The sequence below is a fragment of the Felis catus genome, chromosome D4 (genome assembly GCF_018350175.1).
Source record: "Felis catus isolate Fca126 chromosome D4, F.catus_Fca126_mat1.0, whole genome shotgun sequence".
In the NCBI taxonomy this organism is placed as follows: domain Eukaryota; kingdom Metazoa; phylum Chordata; class Mammalia; order Carnivora; family Felidae; genus Felis; species Felis catus.
Genome location: NC_058380.1, coordinates 80504389 through 80519169, shown reverse-complemented (window position 1 = coordinate 80519169; position 14781 = coordinate 80504389). Strand labels below are relative to the sequence as shown.

Genomic DNA, 14781 nt, shown 5'->3' with positions numbered 1-14781 from the left:
GAAGGCCTTAGAGAACAACACTCTCAACTTCCTTCTCATTCTTTTCAAATGTAGCTGAATGCTCACCTGTCTTCAGGTCTGAAGGAGAAAATCTCCCCAGGACATTAGAGAAATGTTCTTGCCTCCATTTTACTTGTCTTTGTTCATGCATGGCCCTCACTGATGAGGACAGTGAAGGTTTCCCAGAGAAGAGGGCAGACCTAGAGAAGCCCCTGCTCTGTGTGAGATGGGCAGTGTATCAGTCAGGATGGAGCAGGTTATACTGCAGTAACAAATAGCCCCTAGATCCTAAGGGCCAAACCCATAAAGGCTGATTTCCTACTCTCATGGATATGAGCATCCTGGGCCAGCTGGTGGCTGTGCCCTTCACTCACAGACCCAGGCTGATGGAACACCTTCTTTTTTTTTTTTTTTTAAGTTTATTTATTTATTTTGAGGGAGAGAAAGAAAGCATGAGCAGGGGAGGGGGCAGAGAGAGAGGGAGAGAGAGAGTCCCTAGCGGGCCTTGCATTGTCAACGCAGAGCCTGCCACGGGGCTCGATCCTATGAACCATGGGACTGTGACCTGAGTCAACATCAGGAGTCAATGCTTAACCAACTGAGCCACCCAGACGCCCCTGATGGAACACCTTTTTGTATGTACTCCAGAGCACAGAGAAAAAAGAGCCCTAGGAGGTCTTGGCAATTGAATAGCCGCTCTTATTATACTGGTCAGACTAGTCACTAGTCCCTGACCTCAAGGGCCCCAGGAAATGAAATCCTACGGTGAAGGGGGAGAGCTGGACATATTTGGTGGAACAGCATTAATGACTACCTCAGTGGGATATTCCCTTCTGTGCCTGAGGTTAGCAGCCTGGGTCGTGCAGACAGAGCCTTGTGAGTGCAAGGAAACCACACCCAGAGCAAAAACCCCAAAGCCACTTCTCAGCCGGCTGCAAAACTGACAACATCTCGGGGGGAACAAAAGCAGAAGCTCAGAGAAGAAGCTGTGGTCACGAAGAGGGCAGGTGATGCCTCCCTGAGAGCCCTGGGCCTTAAATTCGTGGGGAAGGCAAAGGCAACAGGGTCGGATTGGGGAATTGATGCCACATTTGTCGTAACAGACCCATGCGATGCTTCTTAAGTGGAGCTCGTAGTTAGGTGGTTTTGCTCCATTCCTGAGCTCTTTTTACGTTTATGCTTCGGTGAGGATGTTTTTTCTAAATCGGATGCCTCGCTAGCTTCAGGCCATCCGGTGCTCACCTCTTCCCAGCACCGTCTCTGTGCTCACATCAGCAAGCCCACCATGGCCTCCCCGGATCGTTCAAGAACAGTGGAGCCGGGGAAAGGGAAGGACAGTGATGTGGCCATTCCTGGCAGAGGCTTCTGGGGTTTTCTTGGCCACAGATAAGGACACTTGGGAAGAAGACGGTTGACTGCAGCCTCCAGCCCCTCCCTCAGCCCTTCGATTTCCTGTGCTGTGGTTACAAGGCATCTCATCCTGGAGAGATGCCAGACACCTGGGTACCAGCTTTGGTCGCCTTACGTCATTGCCAGGTGGCCCTGGATCAGTCATTTATCACCCTTGGGGCCTCAGTTTCCTCATCTAGAAAATGCAGCTCGGGGTGCCTGGGTGGCGCAGCCGGTTAAGCATCAGACTTCAGCTCAGGTCATGATCTCACGGTTTGTGGGTCCGAGCCCCACGTCGGGCTCTGTGCTGACGGATCCGAGCCTGGAGCCTGCTGGGGATTCTGTGTCTCCCTCTCTCTCTGCCCGTCCCCGGCTTGCACTCTGTCTCCCTCTGTCTCTCAAAAATAAATACATGTTAAAAAGAAAAGAGAAAAATGAAGCAGCCCAGAAGACTTGGGGGGCATGCTTGAGAGTAGAGTGACCCTGGTCAGTAAGGATGTTCCTGCAGCCACATGGGAAGGGTGGCCTGTGAGATTGTTTTTTCTGATTCCGCTGGAAACCCATGCAGCTCAGAGTAAGGGCGTGACTGAATGTTGGGGGGCTCCTGTGTCTTTTCTGTCTCAGGACATTCCCCTCAGTTGAAGAATGGCTTTGGTGGCATGACACTTGGTTTCTGGGCTCAGCCTTGCACTGGCGCTCCATGAGGGAGAGGCCATATTGGCTAATCCTTGTAGACCTAGTGGGCCGAACAGTGCCTGGCACGCGGTAGGTGCCAATATTGGCACGAAATAAATGCTTATTTAATGAACGAATATGCAAGCGAATACACAATTCCCTTCCACTTTGACTGAATCAGTGACTTTCAGACTCCCTACGGGGAAGAAGGAGGTTGGAGACGGCCTTGGCTCCACCCAAAACCAGCTTCCAGGACAGTCACCTTGGCCAAGTCACCTGCCTCCTCCTCTGCCGGCGGAAAAGAACAGCGCTTACCCTGCTTCGCGGGCTGGGGAGGCTCCAGCAGGTGGGAAGATTTGAAAATGCCCCACGCCAAGGAAGGGCTGGTGGTTTTTAGGACACGGGAACATGGTACACTCTTTGGGGACACAGAGCAGGTGATGCCAGAGCCTGTGAGGGGGAGGTTTCTGGAATAATCGTTATTAGGAGCGGAGTAGCTGCCATTTACTGGGCACCTATTCCAACGTCAGGCCCTATGCCTGGCGCTTTATGCGCGCCATCCCGTTCACCGTGGTCGAAGAGAAAGGCAACGTTACTCTCATTGTACGGAGGAGAGAGACCAAGTCTCAGAAGGCTCGCATGATTTGCCCAAGGTCACCCATTTAGTCAATGCCGGGCCTGTCTCACTCAAATGCAGGCTTTCACCTCTGTGCCACGCTGCCCCCTACCACTATGACGAGGCTGAGACAGACCTTGTGTCTTAGACATCAGTGCTGATAACACGAGCTCCCTCTTCCTGAGTACCTGCAAGGGACCAGGAGCTTTATACACATCGTTGCTCATCCTTTCAACAACCCAAGGAGCAAGGAATCGTCCCTGTTTCACAGATGAGGAAGCTGAGGCTCGTAGAGTGTGAAGTGATTTATCCAGGGCCAAAATAGCAAAAAAAAAAAAAAAAAAAAAAAAAGTCAACAGGGCTGGGATTGGAGTCCAGACCTGTCTCATTCCAAGAACAGGAGAAGAAAAAGCCACCTCAACTAAAAGTTGTTTTGTTTCATTTTTTAGCTTATGGCTAGAGTTCCTGGAACCGCACCTTTTGAGATTCATTCTTGGAAGTTTCAAGCCGATTTATTACAAGAGGCCTAAGAAAACCTAATGTTGGGGCGGGGGCGGGGGGTGGAATAAGGCAAAACAACCTCAGGATTTTCCAGTAAATTCTTAGCCTCTGAATGCCTCCTGGCCTGCACAGAGGAAGGAGGGAGAGTCGAGGTGATCCCAGCCAAGGCACTGAGCAGGACAGGTTGAGGGCAGGGGTGGAGCAGAGGGGCACCTGGAGGGACTCTGAGCAGCTGCAGGAAAGACTGTGGGCGCCCCGGAGAGGGGGATCCTAAGGGACCAGCAGGTGGTAAACACACGCCCCGGATCCTAGCTGGAAAGGATCTTGAAAGGACGTCATTGAACTCTCTTTATTCTATTGAACAGGCGTTACATCATAGTGACCCTATGATTTATCCTCCGGACTGGCACACTTTTGAAAGTGCGAGGGGACACTAAAACATCAACCTGTTAACTGCTCCCCGATGGATATAAACCAGAACCGTCCTAGGGAAAGCAATGTGAATGGTCACCCTGATTTTGCAGGGCCTTTCTTGCCCACACCAGGCAAAGGCAAAGGCTGCAGAAAGGCAAAGCACAGGTCGTGGAAATAGGAGGGTGGTAAAAACAGAATAAAGCAACAGGAGAGGGACCCTGATGTGGTCAGGAGCCCTGGCTTCGGCTGGTGGACGTGTGTGAGGGCCAGCCTGGGTAGTCTGATGGCAGTAGCTGACATCTACAGATGGCATCTGGGCGTTTGTGGACACACATGGCCCTCTCAGCAGACTCGGACTTGAAAAGTGGAGGCAGTGGGTCTCATTCATTCTGTGCGGCGTTGTGTCCCCGTCCCAACACGGTGCCTGGTTCCGAAGAAGTGCCCCCCAAATGCCTATTGATGGAATAAATGCTGGTGGCATGGCCAGGGGAGATGGGGTGTGCGGAGGAAAGGGTCGGCAGCCCTGTCTCTGAGGACCTGTCAGGTTCAGCGGGGAAGACGCGGCTGCACGGACAGGCAGAGCTTATTGGCTGCGTGATCATCTCCGGGTTCCTCAACCTCTGAGCCTCGGCTCCCTGGCCGAGATGGAGAGGATGGTCGCTGACCACAGAAAGGGTCCAGTGAAATGGTGTATGTAAATGAATGGTGGCCTTTATTGCTGTGATAACATTCTGGGAAGCAGGGATCAGTTCCACACTGAAAAGATGTGCCTTAGAATCAGGGAAGCGTAGAAATGGGGCAGAGTTCCCGCCACTAGAAGCCTCCAAGCAGGGGCTGCCTGGCGTGGATGCCGTAAATGGGTGGCCACCTTTGGGAGGTAGGCTGGGCTCGCTGGACACATCGGGGTGGGGGGGACTCAAGCCGGCCCCCTGAGAGACAGGCTCTGCCCTGGGAGGGAGAACAGGACCCAGGCAGAGACAGGCCTGCAAACATTCCCTTCTCTGCCTGTGAAATGCTTCCTTGCTGGTTCCAGGGCCTCCCGTGGTGGCCGAGGGAGGAGAAGGCCGCGTGGAACTTGCCTCTCAGCGGTTCTGATGCTCTGATCGCAGCCAGATAAAGCCTTGGATTAGGCACACCTGTTGGCTCTGGCCTCCTACCCAGAGGGCCCCTCCTTCACCCACAGGCTGGGGCCTCCCCTTCTGTGTCCCCTTCTGTCTGAAAGCACCAGCCACCCCTGTGCAGAGGCCTGCAGCCAGGGTCCGTGGCAGGCCTTGAGGGGTGCCGAGACCCCGCAGAGCTGGGGTGCAATGCAGAGTAAGAGACACTAGCCCAAGCTTTTCGTCTGCCAGGAGGCGGAGGGCGGGGGGAGGTGGGAGCTGGCATGGGAACCAACCGTGCACACTTCAGGAGAGCTGCCTGGAGTCGGAGGCAGAGCCGGGAACAGAACCTCCCTGCCTGGCACTCCCTGGGAGCCTCGGAGAGCAGCAGCTTTGCCCACGCACATGTTTGTGGCCATCTCCTCTCTAGGCAGTGGGGAGGGGGGGGCTCAGAGGCGGTCAGATGGGAGTGTGGCCCCGAGCTGAGAATCCAGACGGGCTCCCCAGACTCAGCTCGCAGCCCTCACGCTGCTCTCTTGGCTGTACTGGGTCTCGTCTAGCTTTCGTGATTCCTTTTCTTTTTTTTTAAAGTTTATTTATTTACTTAGGGAGGGAGAGGGACAGAGAGAAAGAGGGAGAGAGAGAATCCCAAGCAGACTCTGCACCGTCAGCGCTGAGCCTGACGCGGGGCTCGAACTCACGAACTCATGAGATCATGACCTGAGCTGAAATCAAGAGTCAGACGCTCAACCGACTGAGCCACCCAGGCGCCCCCATGATTCCTTTTGTTCCTGGCTCCACCCCCTACCTCCTTGCGGTGCCCCCCCCCACCCCTGGCTTCAGGGCAGTGCCTGTTAGGGACGCCCCTCTCTGTCTTCTGTGCTTCCTCTGCCTCAGCACCCAGCGGACCTGCCCGCTCTTGCCTGTGTACTGACAACTCCCAAATCAGACTCCTCCCAGCCTCGCTGCTGAGCTGGTTCCAGCAGGTTCTTCGAACCCAATGCGTCTAGAACGGGGCTCACCGGTTCCCCCCACTCCCAACCTTACACACCATTCTTTAGTAGGAACATCGTTTCACTCCGCCATTTACCCAGAACTTGCAGAGTTTGCAACGTCAGCCAGCACCCGGATCACCGGACTCTTCGTGCAGACACTCATCCTGGGCCCGCACTGCCCACCCCAGGGTCCACGCCTGGAGGGGCAGGAACGACACCCACGTCTGCCGCGCTCTCTTCACCCTACTGCTCACTGCGATTATTGCTCTCATCACTGCCTTCCATTTTTGGAATAGTTAACATGTATTGAACACACGGGTGCCAAGCGCGTGGACCAGGCATGCGTCGTAGCCTACAGGGCCGCATTGAACATGGGCTGATGTCATAGGCACTTTCACTTTGGGCCAAAACATACGGAAGTATCTGCGCATGGACTTGACATTCTGGGAGGAGAAGAACGATATTTAAAAGATAAATAAGGAACCTATGAAAAGAAAGTCATTTTAAATCCGGGAGTTGCTCACCGACAAGGCTGACACTTAAGAGAAGTTGAGGGAGAATTTACTTCATGTAAATCCAAGCTCTCAAGGTGCCCTTTCCTTCATTTATCCCAGACAGCTGGTGCTTTCTTATCTTCCAGCAACTTCCACTGTCTAGGTCTCCGATCTCACCAGGACATGGGCCAGCAGCCTCCCTGTGGGTCTCCCTGGCTGGAGATTTTCCTTCTCCCACCCACCCTCGCCCTGCAGCCCAAGTAACTCTGCAGAGCAAATCAGTAACTCTCTTGCCTAATTGTCATTCAAGGGTTCCCCAGAACCCTCAGGATGAAATGCAGATTCCTCGGTGTGGTGAGGCTCCGACTCCTGGTGATAAGACTCTGTGTGGCCCTCCAGCTCCTTTCTCCCCACCCACCCACTCGGTCCTCCACCCTTAGCCACTCCAGATTGGAGCTTGTCAGTTTCCCGACTGCCCGTGTCCCCCCAAACTTATCACCAGCCCACGCATCCTGTCTCCTTTGCTTTTGCACAAACGGAAGCACCTCTGCCTGTCCTAGGGGCACCCCCCGATCCTCCCCCACAGGGATGCTCTTCCACACTTGTCCTGCCCCCTTTCTGAATCTTCAAACCCTCTCTCTCCTCAGCTCTGTCCCAGGAAGGTTTTCCATCCTCAGCCGGCCCCACCAGCTGGCACCCTCTCTCCTACCCTTCCCGGGCAGGCTGCTGGAGAGAGGTCCTTACACTTACTGTTTCACTCCCTCGCCTGTGGTTCATTTCATGGTGCCTGGCTACAGATATAGAAATGGAGGCACAGAGAAGTTAAGCCAGTCGCCCAGGATTGCACAGCATAGGGGGCGGAGCTAGGACTCAAAGCCAGGCAGCCTGCCTCCAGAGTCTGTACCTGTGACCACCACTCTCTACAGCCCCTCACCCAGCCCACGAGGTGAGGGAGGATGATTATCCTTGACACGGAGGGAGAAACCAGCCAATTGGCTCTATCGCTTACAAGCAAGAATGTCTTTTGTGACAAATTTGGGATGAATCAAACGCTGACAACCTGCAGCCTTTTTGTTCTTTGTCAAGAATACCTCGTCCTTGCGGGCAGGATCTTGACCTTCATTGTTTTTCCCAACCGGAAGTGGTCTTGGATGCAAAGCCAGGGATTCCCACACCTGGGCTTACAGCCACCTTGGCCACAACTCTGAGGCCCTGCCATCCTGCCTTGAGGTGTGGCCAGTGGACAGGTACTGAATGCTGGCCGCTAACTGATAGATTCGTGGGCTGCCGGGACTGGAAGGAGCCCTAGCGACCATCGGATGATGAGATTAGCCAGCCCAGCCGGCCCTGTGCTGAGCCCTTAACCATGCAGCCTCTGGCCTCCTCTGATTAGCACGTCTGAGGCTCATTTGCTAGGTTCTCTGCCTCTCGATTAAGGAATGACCGCAAGTGTGTGCCCCTTTGTTTTGAGGGTCTGAGCATGACTGTGTCAGGGAAGGAGGAAAACCATGTTGGATCTTTAGAAGTTAAACGTTCTGCCTTCTAGGTTTGCACACTGTGTCGAGCTGTGGTTAACCAGCCTGGAGACTCTAACTCCACCAGCCTGCTGAGTGTTCCCCCCTGGAGGCAGCTTAGAGGAGAAAGCACAGCTCCTCGGACTCGCCCGCTGTGGACCTTGAGCAAATCACTGAGACTCGCAGAACCTCCTTCTGCTCCCCGACCGCGTTGTGGGTGACCCCGAGGATCACCGAGAGAGGCTGATTTTGCAAATCGTGAAGTGGGAGCCCCTTCTGACCTGTGGGAGGCGTTTGCTTGTGAAAAGGACCGGCTTATCTTAGCGTCTAGGCTCTGCTATCTTTCCCTTTCGCACTGACAATCGCTCCAGATTTCTAGATCGTGTAATGCAGCAAATCCTCCCTGGACCCGTAGGGAGGTGCTCGGTGATGCTTGGCATTTGTGGCGGGGAACCCAAAAGAAGGAAAAAGTAGGGCCTGTGGCCCTCAAGCCAGGGTCAGGGGAAGACAGAATAAGGCAGAGAAGGCAGTTTTCAGCAGAAAGTTTTCTGTTGGTTTCTGTTCTTAGCATTCACACAGAAAAGGCGCATTTGTGATGAATTTTCACCAAGTGGACACCCCTGTGTATCTACTACCCGACTTAAGCAGCAGCATGACCGGCCCCACGGGAGCTTCTCTGGGCCCCTTCCGAATCTCAGCATCACAGACGGATTTGCCTGTTCTCGGGCTTTACATAAAGGGACGCATCCAAGACTTCTTTCTCTGCACATGATGGGTGTGAGATCCATCCCGTGGCTGCTAACAGCTACAGCTGGCTCATTCTTATCGCTGTGCCTGGAATCCCGCTCTAGGACCTTACCGATCTGCTCTGATGATCGTCTTTGGGGTTGTTTCCAGTTTTTGCTCTGCCGTGAACGTTGCGGTCTGCGTCTCTTGGTGGGCTTATGCACATTTGCCGTGGTGTCCAGACCAACAGTGCAGTGATGGGTTGCCAGGTGCGCTTTTGTTCAGCCTTACTAGATTTAAGCACGTTGTTGGAACTTCAGGTGCTGAACGCTGTGGTCAAACAACTCAGGCCCCCGGAGGAGGGGCTGTGAGATTTTTGTTAACAGCAAGCTGCAAGTGGCTAGATGAGGCATCGCTTGGTGGGGCTCCTGGACTTTGGCCCCCTCTCCTAAGTCTGGGGTTGCCAGACTATCCTCGCGGGAGGTGAGGGGTGTGGGGCCCCTCGGGAGGGCCGGGGTTGGGGCGGGGGGCTCTTTGCGCTTCCTTTCCCTGCTTCGGCCAAAGCAGTTTGTACACTCCATCTTGCACGGTGGGGTTCTGAGAATGACTTCCTGTGGGTTTTTTTCTTTTTCTTTTTTTTTTTTTTTTAATAAAAGTTTCTAGCTGTTTTGACGTTTGAGAAATCCACTGTTCTAAGGTCCTTTCCTGCTGGAAAATTCTATTTTAGGAGCAGGAGGTGGGTGTGGGAAGGGTTAAGCATTATTCAGCCAAAGCGCAGGGTTGGGCCTCCGTGACCTTTTAAAGTTCTTATAGCTCGGTTTTCGATGCGGGAGATCTCATAACATTCTATAAAAATAGTGTTCAAACAAAACAACTTCTGAGGTTCAAAAGATGTGGAGGAGAGGCTCAACCTTGAGGAACGTTCAGGTGGCATTTCGACTAGAGTCTTGAGGACTCTCTCCTTCACCCACCCCACCCACCCCTGCATTTTTTTTTTTTTTTTTTTTTTTTTTTTAGACCTCTCATTGGCTGTTCCTTATAGTAGTTACTTGGGGTTGTTTGGATTCAGAACAGTTCCCATTTCTGCCAAGGAGTGGGTGACGTGGGCGGCCTGTGTGTCCCTCTGAAGGGTGGTGGCCTTGCCTCCTCCAACGCCAGGCCTAGTTTGGGCCTGTAGTTTCGCTCGGGGAGGGAGGCCGGGCCGTTCGTGGGCCCAGAGAGAGACGTCTCTGCCTTGGCATGTACCTCGGAGTCAACAGGCCTGATAAACAGCCCATTTCCCGGGGCCAGCGAGGAACAAAGCCCCTGGCTGCTTCAGGCTCTGTCTCCCCCCCCCCCCCCCTTCCTGAAATAGCTGTTTATTCTTTTGACAGGAGTTGGAACACAGCACCTTCCCCTTCCTCCCGGCCCTGCCTCCTTCTGCAGAGCGGAGCTCAATAGAACTTTGTTGTTCTGCCTTTTACTCTGCGGGGAGAGAAGCAGACGATGAGGTATGTCGAGATGCCGGAATGATTTACTTCTGCCTAGTCGGGGTCCATGGGGGAGTTGCGAGCAGGGTCTGGCAGGGAGGAACCTCGCTCTCCCCTGCCCCTCTTGCTGGTGCCCTCAGTAGTTCTGGAAGAAGACAAAGTCCTTCTCTCCCCCGTCTAGAAGCAGGAGCTGGTGGGATGCTGGCTCAGAGGTTTCACTGTAAGTTCTGCTTTATTTTGCTCCCCCCCCCCCCCCCCCCCGGCAGGACCTCACGGGGCTGTGGCTGGCTGGTGTGGCCGCGGCCTGGGGTTTTCTCTACAGGACTCAGAGTGACAATGCGGAGGCAGGAGGGCTCTGGGCTGACGTTGAGGCAGAGCCCCCTCAGGGCAGTGCAGACACTTCGTTTACCTTATTTCTCTTGGAAAAAAAAACCCTTGCACGGTAACTCCGGAGCCAGGCAGTAAGGAAAAGCTGGCTGGAGACAGGGTTCAGATTTCCTGGAGGGGATTCAAGAAAAGGCACCACAAGATGGACTTCAGAGAACAGGTTGTTCCGTTTGTGATGGCTGGAGCGACAATTAGCTGTGTATTTAGTCTGAGACCTGACTCTTTGTTTCCTCCGTGTTTACTCTGACCCTCATAATGGAAAACATCACTGGAAGCAGCGTTCTACATATACATATTTTTTCCCCACAAATTGCACCATGTTTCTTCCAATGGGGAGCTCTTCCCTGTGATGCCCACCATTTCAGCAGGGGGTGCGGAGAAAGTGGCACTCCCCTCCAGAACCCCCCAGCACCACCCCCTTCCAAGAGCTGGGCCTGCGAAGCCAAGGGTCTGCTTTTCAAAGTCAGCACCGCCCCTCCCCCCAGTTCTTCTGGGTGAACGCAGTAACCTCAGTCTGTGTTAAACCTCAGTCTCCGCCACCAAAAGCCACGACTCTGGACTCTGGCCGTGACGAGGGATGAACAAGGGGGGCGGGGGGCAAGGAAGGCCCCAGCCGACACACAGCAGGCGCCTGCCGAGGCTCAAGCTGGTCCGGGGAAGCTAGCCCCTCAGCGAGTCTAGCCTGTGAGTGGCCAGCTTGGGGTCAGTTGTGACCCAAGCGACTCTCACGTGATAATCAAGAAAGGCAAGATGAGAGGATGTGCCAGAGAGGCCCAGGTGATTAGTCCACGGGTGAGCCTTCATGCTTATTGAGAAAAGAGTGTTCACAAGGGTGGGCACTGAAGCCCAGCTCCCGGGACCGGAATCCCATCTCCACCGAGTTATGCTGTGTGACAGCGGGCACGTTACTTAAACTTTCTGAGCCTCTACGTTCCTATCTTTTTTTTAAATTTGTTTTTAATGTTTCTTTATTTTCGAGAGAGACAGAGTGTGAGCAGGGGAGGGGCACAGAGAGAGGGAGGCACAGAATCCGAAGCAGTTTCCAGGCTCCAAGCTGTCAGCAACAGAGCTGATATGGGGCTTGAACCCACGGACCGCGAGATCATGACCTGAGCGGAAGTCGGACGCGTAACCGACTGAGCCACCCAGGCGCCCCTCTGTTTTCCTATCTTTAAAACGGGGATGACACTAGAGTAACTTCACAGGGTAACCGTGGGGCTTAGCGGAGAGACTACTGGGAAAACATTTGGCCTGGGGCCTGGCCTAGTTCCTCTGGGGAGCGTCCAAGGGCCTGAAGTTTATTCCATTTTCAGAGCCGTCTTCAAGAGACAGAAGGCAGAGTTGCACCCACAGTATTAGGCATGGAAGTGAATACTAGGATATGAGAAGAGACACCACAGCAAATAACAAAAACTGACAAATACTTCAAACAGGAAAAGACCCAGGAAAATGACATCATAATAAAATGACGTGAAAACACTATAAAAACCATTAGTAGTGCTTAGCTGTCTAATGCACCTGTCATCGTTTGGCTGCATAGTCTTGGATGGCCTCTTTGTGTTAGGATGATTCTGCAGTATCATTTTCAATACAGACCAAAGGCAGACGAATCCGTCTGGCCTCTGGCCTGGTGAATCGACCTTCCTTCTTATCACTGAGACTTTAGAAATGTCTCTTCCAGCTTCACAACTTAGTGTTGGTGGTGCCGCATCTGTAAATCTTTCGGCTGTTTCTCACCCAGAGAATCCAGCTCTTTGATCCTAGATGGGGCAGGGGTAGGGCGCGAGGTGGCCCCTCAGCTGGGCGCAGAGCAGCATGGGGTTCGAGCCCTTCCTCTTGGGACCCAAGGGGGGTGCTCCTGGGTGCCCAACAGGGCGCCTCTGGGGCAGGTTGTTACTGGGACCCAGGTGGGCGGGCAGGTAGTGGGTTCAGTCCCCCGGCCCCACCTGCAGCCCCAGGACAGGCCCCAAGGCTGGAACGATCCCCTCAGACAGCAGCAGCACTCTTTGCCTCTAGGAGGCCTTCCTGACCCACCCCCCACCCGCAGCAGAAGGTCAGGCCCAGGCTCGCAAGGGGGCAGGACACCCAGGCTTCATCAGCTTCTGAGTAAGTCAGCCTCAGGGCTCAACGCGTGCGGGTTGGTGCTCCCGCCATGCTGTCATCGCGTCAAGGAATCCACACGGGCCACGGCACCAGGAGCTCCCGGTGGGTCTCAGTGAACCGCCTCCGTAAGCCGAGACTTCCAGCTCTCTGCTTGATTTCTCTTCCACATCCCGGGTCCATCAACGGAAAGCCCGTCGTGGGAAGTTAAGTCCACAGAACTGGTTTCACAGACGGGGAGACGGAGGCCAGAGAAACTCGTGATCCTGGGTTACAAAGCCGGCTTTGTGGAGGGGCTGGGGCTGACCCGTAGGTCCGTTACACCTACGAACCTCCCCTTCCTCGCCTGCCCACCTGCCTCGAGCACCAGGCAGGGGGGGCAGACGCGATGAGCAGCCGGGTCCCAGGCTGCAGGCAATGGGGAGGGAGCGCTGAGGACAGTCACAGTTCGCGGTGGGGGGTGGGCTCACCCTTGACTCTTCTGGGGGACCCAGACTCCCTCAGGTATAGCACGGCTCTGCTCTAGAGCACGCATTTTAGAAACTCTCCCATTAGAAAGCATCAGTGTCCTGACGGCTGCCAGGTGTGGAGCATTTGCTGACCACCAGGCACCATGTGCTTCGTATACACGATCTCCTTCAGTCCTTTCTAGAACCCCGGAGGAGGGTGTTTCAAGCTCCATTTTGTATATGTAACTAGGGGCTCAGACTACTCCCCCAAGGCAGACATCCAGGACCGCTGACTCCAGAGTCTCAGTGCTGGTCTAGTTTCCTCCCGGGTCTGAGCGTCCCCGAGGGGGGTGTGGAGAACTCGAGTTCCGTCCAAGGTCATGAACACCCAGCTGGTGCCTGTGCCCCTCCCCTGTCCCCTTACCTGAGTTGTATTCTTGTGCAACACTTGTCACTACCTGACCTGGATCCTTTTGAGTCTCTTGACTTCAGTGCAATATTCCAGAAGCTACTAGGCTCGCAGAAGCAGCTTCGCAGGGAGGAGGGCTTGGGTTCCCTGGGCCGGGGGAGGAATCGGAGGCAGAGAGGAGGATTTGTTAACCTATGGGAAGGTTTGCTTTCCTCCAGCACTGCTTTCTCCCTGCCCAATTCCCGTTCTCCCGAAATAATGGCTTTTCCAGAGCTTCTGAGTGCTCCGTTATTCAGCTGAGACGTTTACCTTTTCCCCTGACACGAGATGGAGAAAACATGGTTCACCAGAATTCCTTTCAGAGAGGAATTCAGTTTGGAAGGAAGACCTTGACTTAGCCCAGCTGGGGTGTAATTCTGAGATTCTCTGAAGGGTGCGTGTGTGTGGTTGTTGTTGGGGTGGGGGGCACAGGATGGGGTGGGTACGGAAGAATTAATTTATGGGTCACACTTCATGTGGGAGCCGTTGTGAGGGTCGCTGTCTGGGATTGGCCCTGGGGCAGCCCGTGCCTGGGGTAGGACAGACTTAGGGAAAAATCACAAGTGTGACAAGAAGGCCTGGGAGGATGGGGGGGGGGTGGATTCTGGCAGAACTGGCTAAATCTTGGGAAAGGAGGCACCCAGGTGACCTAGACCTACACTCTCCCGTGTGAGACACGGTGTCAGTTTTCAGCAGGTCCCAGTTCGGTGCTCTACCCCTTACACGAAGGAATGTAGAAGCCATCCCACATTTCCTGCTTGGTGGGTCAGATAGCCAACCACCAATTTTCAGAATTATACAGTTTTGAAAATTCTGAGACAGAAACATAAGAGAAGGACTTTTAGACCGTGCTGACTGCCAAATGCCTCACTTGTGTCCAGAGAGAGAAATGAAAATGTTTTAAAAGCTCTGTTGGCCACGCTGCCAACCCTTCCTTCCCTGGGGACTTGGATTCCAGATCCCAGGAAGCATGGATACACCCATTTCTAGTGGCTTGCTAAAACACGCAGTATTGGGTGGGGGGAGGAGGGGGTGGCGCCTGGGTGACTCAGTCGGTTGAGCGTCCGACTCTTGGTTTCGGCTCAGGTCATGATCTCACAGGTTCGTGAGTTCGAGCCCTGCATCAGGCTCTGTGCTGACAGCGTGGAGCCAGCTTGGGATGCTCCCTCTTTCCCTCTCTCTGCCCCTCCCCCGCTCGCTCTCTCTGTCTCTCTCAGAATAAAGAAAGTTAACAAACAACAACAAAAAAAGACCCGGTATTGGCTCACCCACTTGGCCTCCAGGCGTAAGTCTCCAGCAAAACATAAGCAGGTTCAAGCGATCTCCAGAAAGATACGGGCTTCGAGAGTTGCCTCTGATGCTAGTGTCTGGAATTAAAAAGTTATGCGCATACTGGGAGAGGGGGTTGGGAGGTGTGTCTGATTTGGGTGCTGCCCAGCGTGTCATTGTTCTCCACGCCGGGAGTTGGGGTGTTCCTCGGTTTAGCGTTCAGTGTTTCTTCCACCGG

At 54.1% G+C, this 14781-nt stretch overlaps 1 protein-coding gene across 5 annotated transcripts in view; it reads left to right on the top strand.

Moving 5' to 3' along the window:
- Positions 1-14781, top strand: part of GGTA1 (alpha-1,3-galactosyltransferase) — a 58393-nt gene that overhangs the window by 19866 nt on the left and 23746 nt on the right. For 3 of the 5 annotated variants that reach the window (XM_045042452.1, XM_045042453.1, XM_045042451.1), the window contains one exon: positions 9795-9911. The gene's annotated coding sequence lies outside the window, so the exon portion shown is untranslated. Of the gene's footprint in view, positions 1-9794; positions 9912-9931; positions 10111-14781 lie in introns of those variants that run through there. The other 2 variants (XM_045042455.1, XM_045042454.1) reach the window with 2 other exon arrangements.